Source organism: Macrobrachium rosenbergii, chromosome 30 (genome assembly GCF_040412425.1).
Source record: "Macrobrachium rosenbergii isolate ZJJX-2024 chromosome 30, ASM4041242v1, whole genome shotgun sequence".
Taxonomy (NCBI): domain Eukaryota; kingdom Metazoa; phylum Arthropoda; class Malacostraca; order Decapoda; family Palaemonidae; genus Macrobrachium; species Macrobrachium rosenbergii.
The window spans coordinates 17,983,744-18,006,734 of record NC_089770.1 but is presented as its reverse complement, the minus strand read 5'-3'; the positions used below and the strand labels follow the sequence as shown (position 1 = coordinate 18,006,734).

At 36.6% G+C, this 22,991-nt stretch overlaps 1 long non-coding RNA gene across 1 annotated transcript in view; it reads left to right on the top strand.

Annotated features, from left to right (window-relative positions):
* The window catches only part of LOC136855105 (uncharacterized), a 493,988-nt gene that overhangs the window by 397,817 nt on the left and 73,180 nt on the right, over positions 1–22,991 (top strand). The window contains exon 6 of the long non-coding RNA XR_010857899.1: positions 7,934–8,074. This is a non-coding gene — a long non-coding RNA (uncharacterized lncRNA). The remainder of the gene's footprint in view (positions 1–7,933; positions 8,075–22,991) is intronic.

Genomic DNA, 22,991 nt, shown 5'->3' with positions numbered 1-22,991 from the left:
GTTAAATATAATTTCGCTTAATTTCTCTTAATTTAATTTTTCGATCCTTGGATTCGAACCTCAGTCAAGAAGAGCAGCAGCAGTGCAGCACTAAGCCACCACGCTACTGTCATGAAGGATAAGAACTTCTTATATCTATAACGCAAATGTTATATTTATTACAGTCATCAGATATATAAAATTATGAACTGTAATATACCCATGTTATCTCCGGTACTATGATGTTAAGCGTTTCTCATTTTTTTCTCGTTTAAAATTTATGGAAAGTGTTGGTTTGGTTTATATATATATATATATTTACGTACCGTATAAATACATATATATATGTGTATATATATATATATATATATATATATATATATATATATATATATATATATATATATATATATATTTGTGTGTGTATATGTGTGTATATGATATATATATATATATATATATGTATGTATTTATATAAAAGTTATTGCATTCACTGCATTAGCCAACAGGAGCATCACGGATTTTTCAGGGTAAGACCTAATTCGCATTTGTTCGAACTCGTGCTTCTTCTTAGGAGTTACCTCCATACTCGTTCCACACAGACATTTCCCTTCAGCTTGTAAAACACCATAGATATAAAATGAATTAATAAATGACGTTAAAAAGGATGATAAAAAGAAAACTTTTGAGGGTCGATTTGGTTTATATTTTGAAAAAATCTAGGAGTTTATCAATGGTTTCTTTCCAAACAAGTGGTGTTCTTATAGTGGGTTTAAGATGTTGCTATAATTATTGTGTGAACGTTTTTTCTCTCCATCTTGTTGAAATAGTGTTGTCGTTTTTTGTCTTAATTAATAAGGGCTGTAAAATATTAACTGAGATAACTTTTATTATTATTATTATTTTATTTGTTTATTTATTTATTCATTTTTTTTGTCTATCTCAGTCATCCTATTCGACTGGGTGGTATTTTATTTCTCACTATGTGCGCTTTTTCTATTAGCACTCTTTTCTTCATGAGTTGGAGCTACTTCGGCATCTAGTTTTTCCAGATTCCTTTTCAGGGATCCTGGAATCATGCCTAGTGTTCCTATGATTATGGGTACACTTTCCACTGGCATATTCCATATCCTTCTCATTTCGGTTTTCAGGTCTTGATACTTATCAATTTTTTCTCCTCCTTTGTCTCTCCCTCAGGTTGGTGTTTGTACCACTTATTACTGCAAAATAGCTGGTGTTTCTTGCACAGGCTCCAGTGGAGGCCTTTTGCTACTGAATCATGCCTCTTTTTGTACTTGTTCTGTGCAAGCGCCGGACATTCGCTTGCTATGTGGTTTATGGTCTCATCTTTCATATTGCACTTCCTGCATATGGGTGAGATGTTATTTCCATCTATTGTTCTTTGGACATATCTGGTTCTTAATGCCTGATCTTGTGCAGCTGTTAGCATTCCTCCTGTTTCCTTCTTGAGTTGTCCCCTCGGTAGCCATTGCCATGTTTCATCGCCTGCCAGTTCTTTTGTCTGCCTCATGTACTGTCCGTGCATTGGTTTGTTGTACGATTCCTCTGTTCTGTTTTTCATTCTCCTGTTTCTGTATATCTCTGGGTTTTCGTCTACTTTTATCACTCGTTCTTCCCATGCACTCGTTACCCATTGGTCGTCACTGGTTTTCAGATATTGCCCCAGTGCTCTGCTCTCGATGTTGACGCAGTCCTCTATGCTTAGTAGCCCTCTCCCCCCTTCCTTTCGTGTTATGTATAGTCTGTTTGTATTTGCTCTCGGGTGTAGTGCTTTGTGTATTGTCATGTGTTTTCAAGTTTTCTGGTCTATGCTGCGGAGTTCAGCCTTCGTCCACTCCACTACTCCTGCGCTGTATCTGATCATGTTTCCGGCATTGAGTTTTGACTTGAGTATCGCCTTAAGTCTCTGCATATATTCTTTCCTGATAGTGTCCTTCGTTTCTTGGTGTTTTATATCCTCTCCTTCTATTATTCCCAGGTATTAGTATCCTGTCTCATATGTGTGTTTGATGCTATTTCCGTCTGGTAACTTTATCCCTTCTGTCCTTGTTACTTTGCCTTTTTGTATGTTGACCAAGGCGCATTATTATTATTATTATTATTATTATTATTATTATTATTATTATTATTATTATTATTATTATTATTATTATGCCTGTCTCTGTCTATAATAATTAATCTGTAATACCTTCTCAGTCACTTCCTTCCAACCACTCATTACTAAAATTTGGAATTCTCTCCCACCTCCCGTTTCCCAAGACTCTTTTAATATATACAGAGAAAGAAATAGAAACGAAATAAGGTTATGTGATCAAACTTTGCAATTTGTGTGTGGTTTTTTCGTATGCGTGTTGGATTACTGTCTTCATTCAGTCTTCATTTCCTGACTACACCCGAATTCCCTTCGGGATTCAGAAATCCTTTGGATATACAGAGAGAGAGAGAGAGAGAGAGAGAGAGAGAGAGAGAGAGAGAGAGAGAGAGAGAGAGAAAACAAACTGATGATTGAGAGACACAGACAGGCAGAAAACAAATTGGTGAGAGAGAGAGAGAGAGAGATTTAAATTCAGAGAGAGAGAGAGAGAGAGAGAGAGAGAGAGAGAGAGAGAGAGAGAGTGCATTTAAATTCAGGTGTCAAGTGTTTGGGAATGAGAGAGAGAGAGAGAGAGAGAGTGAGAGAGGTGTTTCACTCACTGCATGCTGCATTTGAATTCAGGTGTCAAGTGTTTGGGAATGAGAGAGAGAGAGAGAGAGAGAGAGAGAGAGAGAGAGAGAGAGAGAGAGAGGGGTGGGCACAGAAATGATGGACAAGCAAAGCCGTTGAAAACATATCGCTCTGTCCAATATTAAATTATAAAACTCTGGGGCCATTTTTTTCAGTCCTTTTGAACTTTAGCTTTTACGTTTTACTCTACCTGTGTTTTTCCTGGTATCGTTTTTTTTCAATATCACTCTTCCGAATTCGGGTTCTAGAATATTGATTTTAAATATATAAAATCACACATACATATATATATATATATATATATATATATATATATATATATATATATATATATATATTATATATATGTGTATATATATATGTATGTATGTATACACATTATATGTATATGTATATATATATATATATATATATATATACAGTGTATATATTTGCATGCATATGCGTGTTCATGTAATGCCTTAAGAAAGTTTTCTCTTTCGAACTGATTCTCTTATCGTTTTCTTTTACTTTTTATTGATCTTTTTCCTTTTTTATATATGAACTTATTGGTTTTTTGTTTGAAGTCGTATTTTCCTTCGTTCTATTTCCAGAATTTTCACTCAGTGTTTTCGTCGATAAGTTTTACTTAAATTTACGAATAGATAAGTTCCTGTAACTTTCCCCGTAGGTGGGTGATAGTGTCGTCAGTGCACCTCACATGGTGCGCTGTATGCATTACTTAAGGCCCCTAGGTGCAACTTCTTTTATTCATTTTACTGTACCTCTTTTCATATTTTCATTCTTTTATATTATGACTTTCCGTCCTCTCTAACAATTGTTTCATAGTGCAACTGCCAGGTTTTCCTCCTGTTAAACCTTTCAAACCTTCTTACTGTCAATTTATCTTTCATCACCGAATGACCTCATAGGTCGAATCGCTTGACCTTTGACCTAAATTCTCTATTCTGTTGTGTTCTGTTTCATTCCTGTAACTTTCAGAAACAGTACAGGTATATCTAAAACTTGAATTCAGAAATTTATTCCGAAGTTCTTCATGTTTGATTATATTTATTGAATGATCGAGAGGTGAAAAAATGTTTTAATGAATGAACGTAACTAAAGAAACAAAAAAAATAAAGTTAAAATATTTAATGAAGAGAGATAAATCGAGTTAGATAGAAAAAATAAAAACTTTAAGCCCTCTGTCACATGAAGCTAAATCGCTGTTACCGGCAAGATAGAAAAATTGTATATATTACTTGTAATTTCGGGATAAAAGATTTTTTTTGAGTAATAGGAAAATGGCAGACAAAGACCCAACTTGATATATAAGAAGAATATTTTTTATTGTAGTAAGAAGACATTCACGGAATTCTTTTACTTATAGAAATGATGATTTAGAAACAGATTTGAAAAATCGACGACGATGAAAAGTAAGTATTAATTGTTATCAAAACAAGACAAAAACGGAAATTACTTCAATCAAATACAGTAAAAACGGAAATGACTTCAATCAAATACAGTAATTGTGTTTTTAAAGGGAAAAAATCTTTCATGAAGATATGGAAGAATATCAAGATATGAAAGTAATGCAAAGAAATTTAACAGATAAGACGATAAGAATAATTGTCAATAAAAATGCATTTTAATTTTTTTTCAAGGATTCGGATTTTTTGTCGTAGAGGAAAAAATGAAAATAAGGGGCTTATTAAGTCCCGAAAAAATTAGAAAATGATATTCAATCCTTCAAAGAAACCTTAACGAAAAAAAGATGGCGGACATTGACCAAAAAAAGGCAGGAACAGACTATATTTGCCTTAGGTACATAACTCCGTCATGTCTTTGTAGAATTCCCTTGTGGTGTCTGCGCTATTTGCATCAGCAAAGGGAATTCGGTATTATAGAATTTCTCCTTCCAATGAGTTGGCGCGGTCCGTGATATTCTCTTTGTCTTGCCTTAACGCTATTCCTGTTCCTGCGTGATTCCTAATCCGTCTGGTACTGTTATTCCTTGCCAGAGAGAGAGAGAGAGAGAGAGAGAGAGAGAGAGAGAGAGAGAGAGAGAGAGAGAGAGAGATTCCCTTCGACGCGTGTTGAGAATTATAGTTTCTCCTTTGATTTGCGTTGTCGATTTTTTCTGCCTTTCTTTAATTCCTGATTTTTATCATCATTTTAAATAAAACTGTTTGTGCAGTGGTAAATATTATTCTCACTGTTACCATTATTAGAAGATTTTTTTTCTTGTTATGTGCTAAATTTTTTATCAGTTTTTATCAAAATCCTTGCGAATTTTTTATTTACAATTTGTAAGTCCTTATTTCTTATGTTTATTTTAGCATATTACTTGAAGGATCTCACGAAAAAAATAATTATCTTCGTGAATTTTGGGTATTTTGTCCGTTTAAGTAGCAAATCGCGTTTAGGCATAATCATAGTAGCCCAAGCTCATTCATTAGTAAAAAATACTTTTGCTAATTAGCTAAATGATTTTCACTTTTATTTGAGAAGAAACTAACAAACGTTCTGGAAAAGAAATAATTAGATACGGAACTTGTCAGTTTGATCGTCGTCAACGATAAAGAATATTACGTTTTGAAAAATCAAAATAAATACGAAAACGTATTTATACCATAACAGGGCATGTATACTCTGTAAATTTTCCTCCGTACCATAGCAGGGCCATGTTAGCTCTTTAAGTTTTCCTCCATCCAGTGTGATCCGCGGGAGTTTCGTCAAGATATCTAACATTAGCGCTTGAAATTCGTATACAAATTATTTTGCATGGAAATCACCGTGATAAGCAGTGAAAGATTCCCTCATAAATAACAAGCTTAATAAGAAAAAGAACTCCTATCAATTAAAAGAATTAAGTGACGTTAAAATGACCAGATTTGCCTTCCCCAACAGCAGAGATGATGATATATGATATATTATTTAAATTTAATTCAGAAAGGAACAAATATGTTTCCAGAAATATTTCCTTCGGCAGAAATCGTTAATGATTTCAGGAGTACACGGCTCAGCTAAGACTGTTTCTTTCCTTTGACCACCAGGTTTTGGAATGTTCTCTGTTTTTGTGTTTTTCCTAACCCTCATAGCCTTCCTTATTAGTCTGTTTCAAGCCTGGATTGGGAAAGGGTATTAGGTTCTCAGTCCAAAAATGAACTATTTGCAGATTAAACCCTAGGAGGTTATTATTCATTAAATTTTCATATTTTGCGATTTCAAAAATTGTATCTAGAAGCTTATAGTGGTTTCTATAAGGTGGTAATCATGCTTATAAGATGTATTTTAATTTCTAATGAATACTTATTGAATATTTTTTATATAAGCATACTCATAGTATGTTTCATTTATATCTACATGTATAAGAATTAACTATGAACTGCAAGAACGATGAGAAATTATCCCTAGAACCAAAAAATCCTACAGAAAGGCCCAAAAGAATATCAGGACGTGAAATAATGCAAAGATAAAACACAGATAAGAAACTGAACAGGTGCAGCTCCATCAACAACACAGAAGATAAGAATAATTGTCCATCATTCCCAAAATCATTTCAGAAGGGACAGGGGCTGCAACTAGGAATGTTTGTTCCCGAGACACAGCGTCAACCAGAGTGAAACTCCTTCTGGATATTAGGAATGACATATAATTCCCCATTCCATTAGAGAGAGAGAGAGAGAGAGAGAGAGAGAGAGAGAGAGAGAGAGAGAGAGCAGCCGGGTTTCTCAGCTAGGTAGGATGGGAGAAATTAAGTCCAGTTCTCACCGCCATGGAATATCATATTTAGAGGACATTGTGAACTTCATGTCATGTTATTTTATTAATTTATTTATTTGTTATCAATGTTATGGGTCAGGAATCAGACGCAGACGTTTTAAATCTACTTTATATATTCCTGAACTATATTACTGTGTCCATTACAGTAACCTTTCATTAAAACTCATAATGAAAATAATAATTTCTATGATTATAAAAATGGTAATGAAAATAACAAATCAAAGGATGGCAAGGAGGACGCCTGAGGAATAACGAAATGACCAGATTAACTGCAGCGAAAGGAAATGAGCTGACATTAAAAAAAATGAAGAAGAAAAGTTAGAGAATTATTGGTGTTCTTCATAACTTTTAATTACTAGAAAATGGCGTGATAAACAAATAACCCGTGACCTTAAAATTCTCTCTCTGTCTGTCTCTCTCTCTCTCTCTCTCTCTCTCTCTCTCTCTCTCTCTCTCTCTCTCTCTCTCTTACACACACACGCACTATATATATATATATATATATATATATATATATATATATATATATATATATATATATATATATATATATATATATATATATATATGTATGTATATGTATATGTATGTATATATGCATGCATACATATATATATATATATATATATATATATATATATATATATATATATATATATATATAAAACCATACAAACCTTGAATCCAGTTGATAGATAAGTGAAAATACCCTTTCCATCAGTAGTTGGAAGAGTGAGACTGCTGCATAGTACAATGTGCTGTCAAAATAGCCAAAATGGCAATCTCACATTTACTACCATCCATGGGTAGAAATCCCATTATGAAAGGAAATTACGATTTCACTTTTATCTGGATTCAAGGCGTGTAGTGATAATTGTATCAAAAGAATGTGAAAGTGACCAGTAGAATAATTATATATATATATATATATATATATATATATATATATATATATATATATATATATATGTATGTATGTATATAATTAAAAATCCAAACAGCTTGAATTCTTTAACACGACAAATCAAGATGAGGGCCTGTGAGATTATAATTGACCAAAATTTGTGAAGAGATACGTAAAAATGCTTACCAACCTCAGAAGACTAGTATTAGTAACGTCAATGCTTTCAAGGAAAAACTACGTTTTTATTGAAATAAAAAAAAATACTAACAGGAAATCGACAGATCTTAGTCTTCAACATTTGGCAGAAGACCTATAAAACAATTTTTCGTTACTGTAAAGCCAAGTTTCATTGTTGGCAGGATTCTAGTGCATCGCAAACACCATTCATTTCCAATGATACTTTTCATTTTACCATGAATTGCTACGTGAAATTTTCACATGCCTAATACCCTTACGGTGATCTCAAGACTTTTAGAATTTACTAAACACGAGGAGAAGTTATTTGTCAGTGACTATAATCAGGTTTGTTTATTTTACAGAAGCAGTGACTGTGACGTCACATCGGTCGGCTCCTCAAAGAGGACGGTGAAGTCCAGGACCAGGGATCACTTTGCCGTTTGAAGCCAAACTTGTAAAATGTTGGTTAGGCCAATTGACTTGGGCAATCGTGAAGAAGTCTGGTAAGGATTTAAAACACTTTACTGTTTTAAATAGATGTAGTACTATTATTAACTATTAGAGTTTCAGAGATAGTAAACCGAATTGAAGTAGTAAGTTCTTAATATCCAGTATGAAATTTAGTATAATATTAATGTGATAATATTCAGTATGTCGTGCTGGGTTTCACTTCTATATCTTGGCGATTTAAATTTTTTCATGAATTTCATTGTGAGGTGGTGTCATTTGCAATCACAGAACCCTTGAAATGGTTTGATATATATATATATATATATATATATATATATATATATATATATATATATATATATATATATATATGTACATACATACATGTGTGTTATACACGCGCATATATACGAGTATATACATATATATATATACAGTATATGGGTATACCTATAAATACAAACAGTGTCTGCGTGGGTGTATTCGTACATACAATGAAGTTTCTTTCATGAAAAACAATAACAGAGAGAGAGAGAGAGAGAGAGAGAGAGAGAGAGAGAGAGAGAGAGAGAGAGAGAGAGAGAGAGCGAGCTCGGAACAGCTTAAATCTTAAGTGACATCACTCTGTTCCTCATGAAATCTGGGCAACACTTCAGTGAGGTCAATTCGACACCCGGGAGAGGATCGTCCATTCCCTCTAGATCGTGGTCTTTGCCGTAAACGCCGGCTCTATCTTGGGCCCCTTAACTCAATTCATTGCTCTATTACCCTTCCTGAACGGTTCAAGTTGCTCTCCTTCCGCGAGTGACGGCAAGGCAACACGGCTGAGAGCGCCAATCGACTGGGGAAAACGTCGGTTTTACTCCCTTCGTACAAGAAGAGGAAGAAGAAGAAGAATAGAATTCGGGAAGGCGAGAGATCTCCGCCAGTGGTGGTCGCAAGCCCTGCGTCCTTCTGGCATTTTAAAGTTGCTTCTTCGCTGAGGCTCAGACCTTGAAGCCAGGAAGAATAAGGGCTACGGCAAACAAACAACTAAAAAACGAATACTTTCGGCTTTTCCATCTCCGCAGATAGATGAGGTCAAACTCGAAGAATCGAGTGCAACGGCACTTGACAACATTGCAACGTCGGGAATGGAATTGTGGCCGTAAAGGCTAATGGCGACACTTCGGGTTTAGCACTCCAGAAGAAGAGGGGTTGTTTTGCCTCCTTGGATGCTGATACTGTCGCCACTGGTTGTTAGTAATAAGGCTCGGGTTTATTGCGCGGCGATTTTTCATGACGGCGAACTTCTGGATCGGGGGAAAGTCGGGTCAAGTAGGGGCTCAACTCGGTCGTTTGTGAGTCGTCACTGAACCGGGAATAAGTTGTCTGAAGTTGTAAGTAATTAATGCTGTACGTCAGAAAATAAATAGAACGTTTCAAATCCGTCTCCTATAATTAAAAGACCCTCATGAAGAACATGATGGCTCTTTACATATACTTCGTCATTAAACCTTTAGGCACTCTTGTCTTTCCAGGATATTACGGCCCTTACATTCTAACTCTTCTGCCATTCACCAACAACCCAGCACTTTCTTTAGTATGTATCCATCTTCTTCCTAATTCTTGTACATTCTGTCGACATGTAAGAACCACATCAAGCTGGTCTGCAGATTCTTTACTACATCATCAGATCTGTGGCATCTTTTTTGCCTTTCCATTCATCTCAAAAGCTCCATTCACATTCGACATATACTCTTTCTGTATTTCATTTTACTTCCTCTTACTTCTTTTAATGAACACCATACTCTTTGGAAGCTTGAATTTCAAGCCAATGGCTCCTTTGGGCTTCTTCCATACGAATAGGTTTCATTTACTGAATAATAATAATAATAATAATAATAATAATAATAATAATAATAATAATAATAATAATAATAATTACAGTTTATAGTTTTCAAAGGATTTGGCTCAATAGTAACTCCAAATACACCAAGTTTGCTTTATGCACTCACACTTCTGGTCCCTTTTCCAGTGTCTGTTTCACAGATTTTGTCACTTCTGCTCCATAAATTTTCTTACTGCCTATTCCTCAGAGTTTGCCACTGGCAATTCCAGAGATTTTATCATTCTGTTGCGTAGATTTTTCACTTTTATTTTGCAGATTTTGTCACTTTCTGTTCTATATACTTTTAGTTTATGGTCTGTTCCACGGGGTTTATTATCTATGCACAGGGTTTGTTACTGTCTGTTCCACAGAATTTTTAATTATCTTTTCCGTAGATATTGTTACTGTCTGTTCCACATCGTTTATTCTCTCTTTCACAGAGTAAATTTTCTCTTTCATAAAGTTTGGCACTGTCTGGGTTTTTACTTATGTTTCGCAGGGTTTATTGTTGTCTATTCCACAGAGTTTGTCAGCGTCGAATTCTTAGATTCCATCACTGTCTGTTCCACAGTTTGTCACTGTATTCCGCAGATTTTGTCAAAGTTATTCTGCAAAGCTTGTCATTGTCTGTTCCGCGGGATTTTTCACTGTCCATTCCACGGATTCTGCGAAGCTCCAACTTTCTTCCAAGTATCAAATTCCATGACTCACGTCGTCTGTCAATTTACAACATATCTTCTTCAAGAAGTACTTTGTATGAAGTCAGTCCTACACCCATTTCCCGCTCAAGGTTTGCTTTCGTCCTGAAAACTTTTAACAAACAACCTCCCCCACGATTCGTGCTCGACACTCCATATTACTTCTATATTAGTTCTTTCACACGTTATTGCTAGCATCATTTTTATCTGTAATATGTAGTTTTGCCTTTTATCCCAAACTTCTTGCGCATTTACTTCATACGAAATATACCTGTCCCTTTTATAAAACGTCTGTATATTTGCCTATTATTTTAACCTTCAGTGATATGCTTTTCTTTCTTCCTCCGAATTGTACAGTAAATTTCTCTCCATTTACTGAAATACGTTGTGTCACTTATAACTTTTAAACTTTCCTCGATTGTCTTTTCTCAGTGGAGCATTAGAACATTTTCCTCATTTAAATATACTCTAAGTCCCTTCATGTCCTATTGCATTAGTGACCACATTATTTAGGGTACCTTCCTATACATCGTTCAGTTTTGTTGACTTCTTTGTCATTCTTAAGTCACTTCTGTAACCATTTCCAAATTTACATTAGATTTTCTAAATCTAGCATTGTTCAACTCTGTTTCTTTTCTGTCATTCAAACAGCCCTTTTCTACACACATAAGTCATTATGTAAAATCTCTTCCCTCCGGAATAACTTGGTCGCCTCCCCTTAGGGAGTAGTGCCATCAGTGGACTTCACACAGTACACTGTATGCATTATTAAAGGGTGTTTGCAGTGTTCCTTCGGCATCTGCTGCATCCACTTTTTAGCATTTTACTGTACCTGCATTTCGGCTGTCTTGCTGGCCACCCTCTAACTATTTCTTCTTATTGCAACTGCGGCGTTTTCGCCCAGCTCCACCACTCCAACTCCCTCTTTTCACTGTCTTAAGAGCTGGAGGTGCCCCAGTGCTTGGCTTGACAGGCGAAATTCAATAAATCCAATTCACTTTTCTCCAGAACAACTTGGCTTTCTACTCAAGGATTTAGTCACGTTTTCCGTTAACATGGACTACCTGGTATTTTTGTTCACTAACTCAAAGTTTATTAGTTTCCGTGTGATTTTTTCCTTTCCTCTACGTTATTCTCCCGTAGGGTCCCGCTCGGACCCAAACACCGTGCATCTTACCTGGGCAGCTAGTCTCCTAACAGCGAGCATCTCTGCGCGCCAAGCCTACGCACACAAGAAACAGCAGATGTCACGCATCGTTTGTACATATTATTCGCATTCATATTATTGTTATGTTAAATGTATCATTCTTAGCGCAAGCGTTAAATGTCAGCATTCCAGCTATATTTACCATAATTTCGTTCATATTTTGTATATTGATTCAAATACGTCTTTCCATCCTCCAACAAGCACAGTTGATTGTACTCTGACCTCTATTTTATTCGCCTTAAGTCAGGCACTACATTTCCGCTCGCAAGAGCTATTGATCTGTCTGTTTGTTTTTGAATAAATCTTATGGACTGCTCTATGAGCAAGAGCCCGTGCTGACATAAAGCCAGCTCAATCAATAACAACATTTGAATAAATCAGTAAGCTTGTAGACGCAGCCTCTTACTCATGCCTTTGCTAAACTCCCTTATACCAGGAAACTTGGTGCCAAAAGATTTTGTTTTTTACTCTATTAAGCAAGACATTTCATCGCCCAGTATCCACTTGTTTAATCCCATTTTCCCATACCCTTGTATTGGCAAGTTTTTATGATGGAGCTACTCTGCGTATAGATAGGAAAGTACCTGATTTAGTGCAAAAGGGAACGGAGACATGGGTAGGCTTGGTTAGCTCCGTGACTATTTTTTATTGGTTTAGTAATTTAAAAAGTCATAGAAATAAAGTCAGATTAAGTGTTAATTTGCAGGCTAGGAAAAGTTCGTGAATGGAGTTTAAAATTTCTTATGTTTGCAGACCAAAATGGATCAGATTGGAGACAGTGAAGAGCAACTGCAGAGATGATTGAAGCAGGTCAGAGTTTTTACAAATGGCGAAAGTTGAGAGCAATGTGAATAATGAGTATGCTAGACAGAGGCGAATGGTGTATTTTATGTAGGGGTTTGAACACTGCTGATGAGCCTTCTTTGTAGGTGGCTAGTGCTGTGGAAGTTTTCTGCACAATGTTTCGTCAACGATTCAGAAGTTAAAATGGAAACAGTGCAGTGATCATTGTTTAAAAAAACACATTACAGTACATACATGCATACATATATATATGTATATATATGTATATGTATATATATGTATATATATATATGTATATATATATATATTATATATATATATATATATATATATATATATATATATATATATATATATATATATATATATATATATATCACACACACATTCACACAAATATATATGTATGTATGTGTGTGTGTGTGGTGTGTGTAGAAGTTATATCATTTCTAAGAGAGAGAAAGAAGAGAGAGAGAGAGATTCCATTTCCCAAAGTAAAGAACTTGAAGCCCTGAAATACTCCAGAAACTTGTACACAATAGAAAACTTGGACTTCGAAATGGGCTGACTTATTTATTTCTCGGCCGTTTCTAAGGGTTGCCAGACTAAATCAAATTTTGAAATTATTTTGACTTTACGATGAATGGAGGAGTTGAACGCCACTCGTATATCTATTTCGGTATCTGCCTTGGTCGTGGAAATAGAGAGAGAGAGAGAGAGAGAGAGAGAGAGAGAGAGAGAGAGAGAGAGAGAGAGAGAGAGAACCATTTGCAATCGTTAGGTTTCAGGTGGTTTCACGTTCTCCCAAATAAGTGTGGCTTCACAGGCGTTGCCCAAGAAGTCTGAGTCTCTGTCTGATTGTCTGTTTGTATGTCCTTCGTCTCTCCCCCCCCCCCGCTCTATTACTCCTGCAGGTTGTCTGTCTTTCTCTGTTTCTCTCTCCGTCTTCTTTTCCTCCTATTCATATGATTATCTGCCTTCTACACGTTTCATGTGTTTTCTTCTCCTTTTATTCTTATGACTGTCCTTCTTCCTCTTCTTTAGGTTTCATGGGAGAGAAAATGGTGTTACAGAGGCTCAAATGTCTTTCACTTTGTCTGGTAACTGATCTTTATTTCCATCTTTATTTACTCTTCAGTTCGTCTCTTTTTCCTTGAGAAAATCAGTGATCTCTAATGCGTGTTCCACGTGAATGTTTGCAATTGTTTTCATGAATTATGACAGTAATCATCTGATAGAATGTGAAGAGCACAAAATATTAGAACAAAGCGGTAATAAATAGAGTGAATAGGGACATGGACGATATTAAAGAAACAGGGGGAAAAAGCACGTTAAAACGAAGAAGAAGAAGAAATGCAGTTTTATGGACGCTATGAACAGTAGGACTTGAACGAGCTTACGACTGAGATATCCCAGCCTGTTGTATTTCAGTGAAAATTACTGGGAATTATCACAGAACAACACTTACAGGATAGGTCAACAGGTTGATAGGAATTTGTTAAAGAATAACGACTGAAGCTAGAGCAAAAGGAGTAGAATAGACTGACGATAGAAATCTGGACTGAAGAATTTAAAAGAAAAACGACTGAATGAAAACAAATGGATTGTGCGATGCCAAAGAATAACGACTAAAGATAGAAAATGGAGGGAAAGCCATTAAAGAATTAGATAGAGACAGGGAAATGAATTGAAAGCCATCAAAAATCAAGAAATGAGGACAGAGAAAAATTACTGGAAGCTATCAAAGAATAAGGACTGGAGTTAGAGAAAGATAGTGAAAGCCATCTATGAATAAGGATAGAAGATGGAGAAATGGAATTTAAGCTATCCCACGATACAGAATAAGGACAGAGAAATGAACCGAACAATATCAAAGAACGTGTATAGAACTGAAGATAGAGAGTGGATTGAAACCTCAAAGAATACGGAGCGGAATACTGAGATAAACTGAAAGTACCAAAGAATAAGGATGAAGATAGAGAAATGGGCTGAATGGTATTAAAGAATGAGGCTTGAAAATCGAGGAGTGGACTTAAAGCTTTCAAAGAGTACGTACCAAAGATAGAGAAATGAACTAAGAAATTTCAAAGAATAGAGAGAGGAATGTACAGAAAGCTTTCAAAGAATAAGTAAGAAAGACGTGGTCTGAAAGATGTTAAGAATAGGGACTGAAGATAAAGTTGGTATCAAAGAATATAAACCAAGATAAAGAACAGACTGAAAGAAAGTTGATATCGAAGAATATGAACTAAATTAGAGAGCAGACTGAAAGACATCAAAGAACCAGCTTGAAGAGTAACGTTTGAAACGACTGAAGACATCTGAGAAATGATCTGAGATATTTACTGAAAGATCTGGGAAATAAATTGAGAGAGCTGTGTAAAACTCAGTGAGAAGTGTCAGAGAAGTGCATCGAAAAATACGAAAAATTTACTGGGCAAACATGAGAATAACGGACTGAACGTTATATAAGAATATTTCTGAAAATATCAAGTAAATGGACTGAAAGACCTTTATGAAAGGATATTAAAAGTACCATGGAAATGGACTGGAAGACATTAAGGTAAATGAATGAGAAACCAAAAAGAATAACAGGATAGCAACGAACCAAAGCACACACGCACACACCCACCTACTCCTTGGAAAAAAGGAAGAAGCAATTTACACTCTTACAAGGAGAAAGAAAAATATATACCAAAAAAAGAAAGTAATAACTCTCATAAACATTACTAATGGGTGAAAACTTTCGTCATTTTTCCACCTTAAAACAATTTGTCTTTTCTCAAGAAGTTTTCCCTTTGAGAGGAGAAAATGGCATCTACCCTCCAAGTTTTCAAACGTTTCGAGGTGGAGAGAAATATCACTATGACGTTGCTTCCAAGATGAAAGAGACTTTTGTTAATAATAGTTGTTATATCGAAAGCGTGTCGGTTTCATTTTGCGTCAAAGAGTCTACCTGGCTGCCTATTTCAAGGTGTGGTTCGACTCGTTATGTGCTACTTTGGAGGACCGTTTTATATTGCCTTAGTTTTTCTGACTTACGTAGCTGGTTATGTTTGGATTTAATTTATTCGTTTGTTCGTTGCCTTTTTCTCCCATTTATTTGACTAGTGTTTGTTAACCTTTTCACCATGTTGTGTACTTCTGTTTTCATATATGGGCATTTTAGTCTGTGGATGGCTGCTTCGTGAATAACAATACCGACAATAATAATGATAACAAAAGCGAGCATTATGTACATGATATTAATAGGTTTTGCAAATATGAACACTGCCTTTTCATGAAAACAGATGTAATATTTCATTCACAACAGTTACGAAATCACGAAAGATTAACCTAGTACATTATTCCAAGAGACATTTGTCTCAAAGTGAGTCATCAGTGTAAGGGAAGTATTGAGTTAAAAGCATTTGCATAAGACACACCTTGACTCGAGTCAAGATGTGTCATAGTATATGGCCCATATTTTGAGTTTATCTAAAGGGAGCAGGGGGAATATCTTGTGCTGAATGTACAAGATATAATTTCATAATGAGTTAAATGTACAGTATATAGAGCACTCGAGATTCAATTTCAAATATACAAGGTATAGCAAAATCATTTAAAAGTAAATATACGAAATGTGTGGGACATATCTTGAAAGTTCAGAGTGTCTGGGACATATAATGTTAGGAATATCTTGCGTAACCTCTACAACTTAAATAGGACATATTTTGTGAGGAAACTACTGCTTAGTGCAGAATAACCATGGTTAGGTTTCATGAGGCTAATAAGCACACGTGATACCAGAGGAAACGGGGTTAAGAAGAAACAGGCAGGAATGGTTAGATTAACATCATTGCAGTGCATGAAGAGAGATTTAAGAAAGATGGAAGTGGGGGTAGGGGTGGGTATTAGTCGGGGTGGGGATGGGGTGTTCGTTGCGGGGTGGGGGTCCCAAACGACTTTCTAAACGCGAGTCGTTCCAGCCAGCAGAGATGTAATCCGACAGGCAATGATGTGATGTAAAATACCCAATCGAATTCAGAGAAAAATAAAAGGGGGTTTTGAAATGGAAGAAAACCGAATGACATTTCATTAAAACAAAGTGGAAAAAGCTAGATTGCGTTGCGCTCAACCGGACTCCCAAAATTTTCGGTCGTTAAAATTCCCTTATCAGAAGCAGCGTTCGTATTGGATTTTCCCGCCATTACGTTTTTGACGGGAACTTGATGAAAAGGCAATGAGGAGTTTCTCTCTCTCTCTCTCTCTCTCTCTCTCTCTCTCTCTCTCTCTCTCTCTCTCTCAGTTTTCATCCTAATCTGGTTCATTTTCTATCATTTGCTCAAAATTAGCAGGGCCCTCTCTTACCCGCTTCACCCTACCTTCTTTAAACATACGGGGTATCCATTAAGTTTCTTTACAATTTAAAAAATATGTTTCAAAAGCAAATGAACAGACAAATATGTGAAAATTTTACAAATTAAGGAGTAGATATTGAAGTTTTTTTCCCCCCTCATTTGATACACAACTCATGGGCACCATTATTTGCGCAAATCACATGAAGACGGTACTCGATTTCTTGCCATGTTCGTTGTAGCATAGCCTCATCAATGGTGGCGATGGCATCAGTGATCTTTTGCTTGAGATTAGTGATGTCCCGTATCTTTGTTCGATGCACGATATCTTTAACATAACCCCATAGAAAGAAGTCCAGGGGAGTGATATCTGGTGAACGAGGTGGCCAGGGAATTGTGCCATCCCTTCCAACCCACCGGTCTGGAAATGTTTGATTTAGGAACCCACGAACATGCACACCCCAATGTGGTGGCACACCATCTTGGTGGAAAATGATTGTTGGTTGAAGGTCATCTAGTTGTGGTGCCACATATTCAGTCAAAAGGTCAAGGTCAACATCTGCATGAACTGATGTCTCGTTGAAGAAAAATGGACCAATAATAATTCGATTGCAGATGATCCCACACCACACATTCACCTTTGGACTATCTCGGCGAAGTTCCCTATTCACATGGGGATGTTCTGGTCCCCAGATTCTCACATTGTGTGTTCAGTTTCCCTGAAACATGAAAGGTTGCCCCGTCCCTAAAACAAACTCTGGTAAGGAACGTTTCATCCTCAGAAATTCGTTCCAGCATTTTAAGTGCAAACTTTTCTTCTTGGTTTATCATTTGGCTCGAGTGCACTTTGTAAGCTTACAATCGCAAGTTCTTGTGTAGGACTTTTGAACGTGGTAGCTGTCAGTGTCTGGCAGCAGTACGGATGGAGTTTGTAGGAGAACGATCAAAGACTTGTCTTACACGATCGATGTTTTCCCCAGATGTTCTTGGTCGTCCATTCCCCCTTAGTCCAGCACTGTTCCCGTCCCCATGAATTTCTTGTGCCATGCAACGAATTGACGGACGTGACGGTGGATCTCTTCCATACTTAGTTCTGTAGTTCCGCTGAGTCTGCGTATCCGATTTTGTTTCAATAAACCATGACACTCATTGTGCCTTTTCTTGAGGAGTAGCCATTTTTTGGGTTCATTTAACAGTACCTTTTTCTTCAACAGGGTACCTGAAATACGTAAATGCAAAGTGATTAAATACTTTGATAACTGCTGAGTACATAGAACAAATCTGATTAAGATATCTCTTCAGTGACTTTTGTAATATCTTTTTTAAATTGTAAAGAGACTTTGTGGACACCATCCTCAACATTATGTCTCTCCCATGATTCTTTTTTATGTTTCACAGAATTTTGTCCATTTCCTTCAAACACAAAAAAAACATGAAGTTTTTTAACTCTCTCTCTCTCTCTCTCTCTCTCTCTCTCTCTCTCTCTCTCTCTCATAAACGAGCATTTAAATAAGTCAATGAGTTATAAAATGGCTCAAAACGAGCATTTAAATAAGTCAATGAGTTATAAAATGGTAAAATGGGTAATCTACGATCGATTTCAAAGTAAGGAATTCTCTCTCTTTCTCTATGCTTTATTTTCATACAGTGCCCATCTCTCTCTCTCTCTCTCTCTCTCTCTCTCTCTCTCTCTCTCTCTCTCTCTCATAAACGAGCATTTAAATAAGTCAATGAGTTATAAAATGGCTCAAATGGGTAATCACTACGATCGATTTCAAAGTAAGGAATTCTCTCTCTTTCTCTATGCTTTATTTTCATACAGTGCCCATCTCTCTCTCTCTCTCTCTCTCTCTCTCTCTCTCTCTCTCTCTCTCTCTCTCTCTCTCTCTCTCTCTCATAAACGAGCATTTAAATAAGTCAATGAGTTATAAAATGGCTCAAATGGGTAATCACTACGATCGATTTCAAAGTAAGGAATTCTCTCTCTTTTTCTATGCTTTATTTTCATACATCTGCTCTCTCTCTCTCTCTCTCTCTCTCTCTCTCTCTCTCTCTCTCTCTCTCTCTCTCTCTCTCTCTTAAACATAATCAAAACAATTCAAAGTATTAAGGAAGCCATCTCTACATTACCGTTGCAGCCTCTGTCCAAAATAAAAACACACACAAAAAAGCGAACATTTTCAAACGTCAAATATACACAGAGCGACGTGTTTCCTTTCACAAAACACGCTGAACAACAGACATTTTTCTTGTTGTATAAAACCTGACCGACACATCCATGCGAACTACACACTTGACAAAGAACAATGCACTTTCCATAGTGTGGTATTATTGTAGAATATAGATTGACGTCACCTTTCCCTTGTCAATAAACTTTGAGCATCATATTTGACGTAACCCATTATTGCAGTGAAGAGTAATTTTTCTTTGTCAAACGTAAACCAGAGTGCAGTGAAAAGTAATTTTTCTTTGTCAAATATGCAGCAAAGTTCAGTAGACAGCATGTCAAAAACGAGGTGAACGAATTCTGCTTATTTTCTTTTTGAGAAAAGCAGACTGAGAAGCGGAATTTTCCCGGTCTGAAAATACTGAACTACACACTTTCATTAGTCATATATAAACTGAACTGCCCGGTTTCCTTTGTCAAATATGCACTGAACGTCAAGTTTTCGCTTGTCAAATACAGCCTGCACGACACAGGCGCTCCATCGTCAAATATGGACAGATGACACCGAGCCAAACTCTCCTGAGAGAACTCGATCGCGTTCGGTAGGAGGGTGGGCCGTTATAAGGACTGCTTCGTTTTATTGAATCTTCTTGCTGTGGAGGGGTGAAGTGACATCTTTGGGATGATAGATGAGGTCAAGGGTTAAAATTTTCCATTCCTCGTCATATATATGTATATATATATATATATATATATATATGTATATGTATATAGCCTATATATGTATATATATTTGTATATACACACACACACAGGGCATCCATAAAGTCATGGTGCAATTTAAAATACTTGCAGCTTCGTAACTATGCATGATAGAATTAATCTGTAAAAAGGATAGGAAAGCTTCATGTGTCTAGTTCGTTTGTTCTTCTGAAGTTTTATTTTTTTAAATATATGGATGCATTCAGTTGTACTGTATAAGGAAATAGCAAGAGGAATTGTAATTTTTGTAAGAATTTCATCGCATTTATATGATATCCATAAAATATTTTCGTTTAATATATACAAGTTTAAATTCATGAGAGAAATACAGTGCAACAATTCATTTCTCCATGTATTCTGTTATTATTATTGTTGGTATTATTATTACTTTTATGATTTATGATTATCATCATTATCTAACCAGATGTAGATGTTTACAAACGTCTTATGGATGCCTCCGCAGATTAGACTGAGAATGTAAAGAAAAGTTGATTGATGCGTTTGTGTTTTAGCGTCGCAATTATCATGATCATTGACGTATATTTAGATAAAGAAGAAGGAGGGCCAAGAAGATAAGGGAATTGTGGTAAAGGACAGATAAAACAAACGGGAAAATAAAAATAAATAAAACTACGAGGTATATAAAATATCAACAAATGCACGCGAGTTCATACATTTAAGAATTCAATTGGAGTGCCTTTACATCTCCTCTTGAATTCCCAGGCATCGCAGGCATCCATAACACCGTATTTGAATAAAAGTCTAATTTCCCAGCTCCTAAACGACCCTTTTTTCTAGACTGTCGCTCCCTATTTGCCTATCATTGCTCCCTATTTTTATCGCGCCGAGCCTCCCAAATTAATGGCCCTTGCTCCCTATCAGCAGTGCAACGCGAGCGTTCAGCAATCCGGGCCCAAATGTCAAAATCCCGGATTAAAAATGTCCGACATGGAAACATTTCCAGGATGAATGAATGTCATCTGGCGAATTTTAAAAGTGTGATTTCTTTCATGGCCGCTGTTGTGCCGTCGTTCAGTCATTTTTCACCGGGACATAAGGCTCAAATTGCCTTGTAAAGTGCATCTCTAAATCAGCTTTATTGCAGCAGGAACATATTCACTGCATTCAGCTACTGCTATCCATTTAAGGGGTCTGTTGACGAGGTCTTTCGGTCTTTAATAACTGCTGGGGCAGAGGGACGAATGAGGCGACCGTTTTTGTCTGGATTCCTTATATTTCTTTATTCTTTTAACGTCTTTTGCTTGCCAATACTGAGCGTTGGGAAAATTGGTTCTGAAGCAATTAGTTTTATTTGATATTTCTACCACATTTTTTTTTACATTCCTCCAACATTCATAATTCACAACTAGCGGAATGGAATATCAAATTTAGGCCAAAGGCCAAGCGCCGGGACCTCGCTAGTTCCTCGTTGGACGAGTCGGTAGAGTTCTCGGCTAGCACTCTGCTAGGCCCGAGTTCGAGTCTCCGGCCGGCCGATGAAGAATCAGAGGAATTTATTTCTGATGATAGAAATTCGTTTCTCGCTATAATGTGGTTCGGATTCCACAATAAGCTGTAGGTCCCGTTGCTAAGTAACCAATTGGTTCTCAGCCGCGTAAAATAAGTCTAATCCTTCGGGCCAGCCCTAGGAGAGCTGTTAATCAGCTCAGTGGTCTGGTTAAACTAAGGTACACTTAACTTTATTTGTGAGGTCGTTCAGCGCTGAAAGGGAAATTGAGAGTACAAAGGTTTGAGAAGTGTAACAGGAGGAAAACCTCAAAGCAGTTGCACAATGAAACAATTGTTAGGAAAGGGTGGAAAGCAAGATGCAAGAAAATATAAACGGAGGTACAGTGAAAGGAATGAAAAGGGGATGCAGCTAGGGGCCGAAGAGGTGCTGCAAAGACCTCAAGTAATGCCTGCAGTGCACCGCGTGAGGTGCATTGACGGCACTAACCCCCCCTCCCCCAACGGGAATTCAAAATTAGATCAAGGATAAGTACACCCCGCGATAAACTAAAGTTCTAAAAGTGAAAATACTAACGATAACAAAAACGAGTAAAAGAAAAAAATGCGCCGAAGTTTTTTCGGCGCAATCGAGTTTTCTGCACAGCGTATAATCAAGGCCACCGAAAATAGATCTAGCTTTCGGTGGTTTCGGTATAACGCTGTATGAGCCGCGGCCCATGAAACTTGAACCACGGCAGGTGGTGGCCTGTCTTATATCGTTGCCAGACGCATGATTATGGCTAACTTTATCATCAAATAAAATAAAAACTACTGAGGTTAGAGGGCTGCAATTTGGTACGTTTGATGATTGTAGTTTGGATGATCAACATACCAATTTGCAGCCCTGTAGCCTTAGTAGTTTTTAAGATCTGATGGCGGACGGACAGACAAAAAGCCATCTTCCATAGTTTTCTTTTACAGAAAACTGAAAACCGGACAAAATAGTAATAATGATAGTAGTTACAATAAAATACTGACATTTAAATTCACTGAATCAGAAGTGGCGACAGTAGCACTAGAAATACTAAAGTTCTAAAAGGGAAATTCGAAAGATAACACAAAAGAAAATTAATATGTTTCATAGGAAGTGTTCATTGTTCTATCAACATGATACTGGCGTCCAGGCTCGAACAATTTCCAATAGAATTATTTCTTGTCCCTCGCCCCAAGGAATTGGTAACATAATCGGTATGACTGTTACTGGCTAACTTGGTGTTCCCCTTTAAGGAGACAAATTTATATCAGACATTGCACAGTTCTCTTTTACCTTTATCTTTGTCAGGAATCAAGAGCGAAGTCTGTGTTCGCTATGCATAAAATCCTCATGTTTACCTTTTCGCGCGGGCCACGGGACCTAACCTCTCCTTTTAGTTTAAGGCGGCCTTATGCCAGGACGGGCTCTTGCTCTAGTGCAGCCCGTAAGTAGCTTAACCATTTTCCCAATTATATTTTTTTTTAGAACTTCTCCCGGTGTCTTGAGTTGTGTTGCATCTCGTCTGCTGGAATAACCTAATGGTATCGTTCTTGTCGTTATTATTGTTTTTGTTTGTTTTCATATACTTCTTCGCATAATATGTTGCGAAATTCCTCCATTTGGCTCTTGACGTCTTGATAGC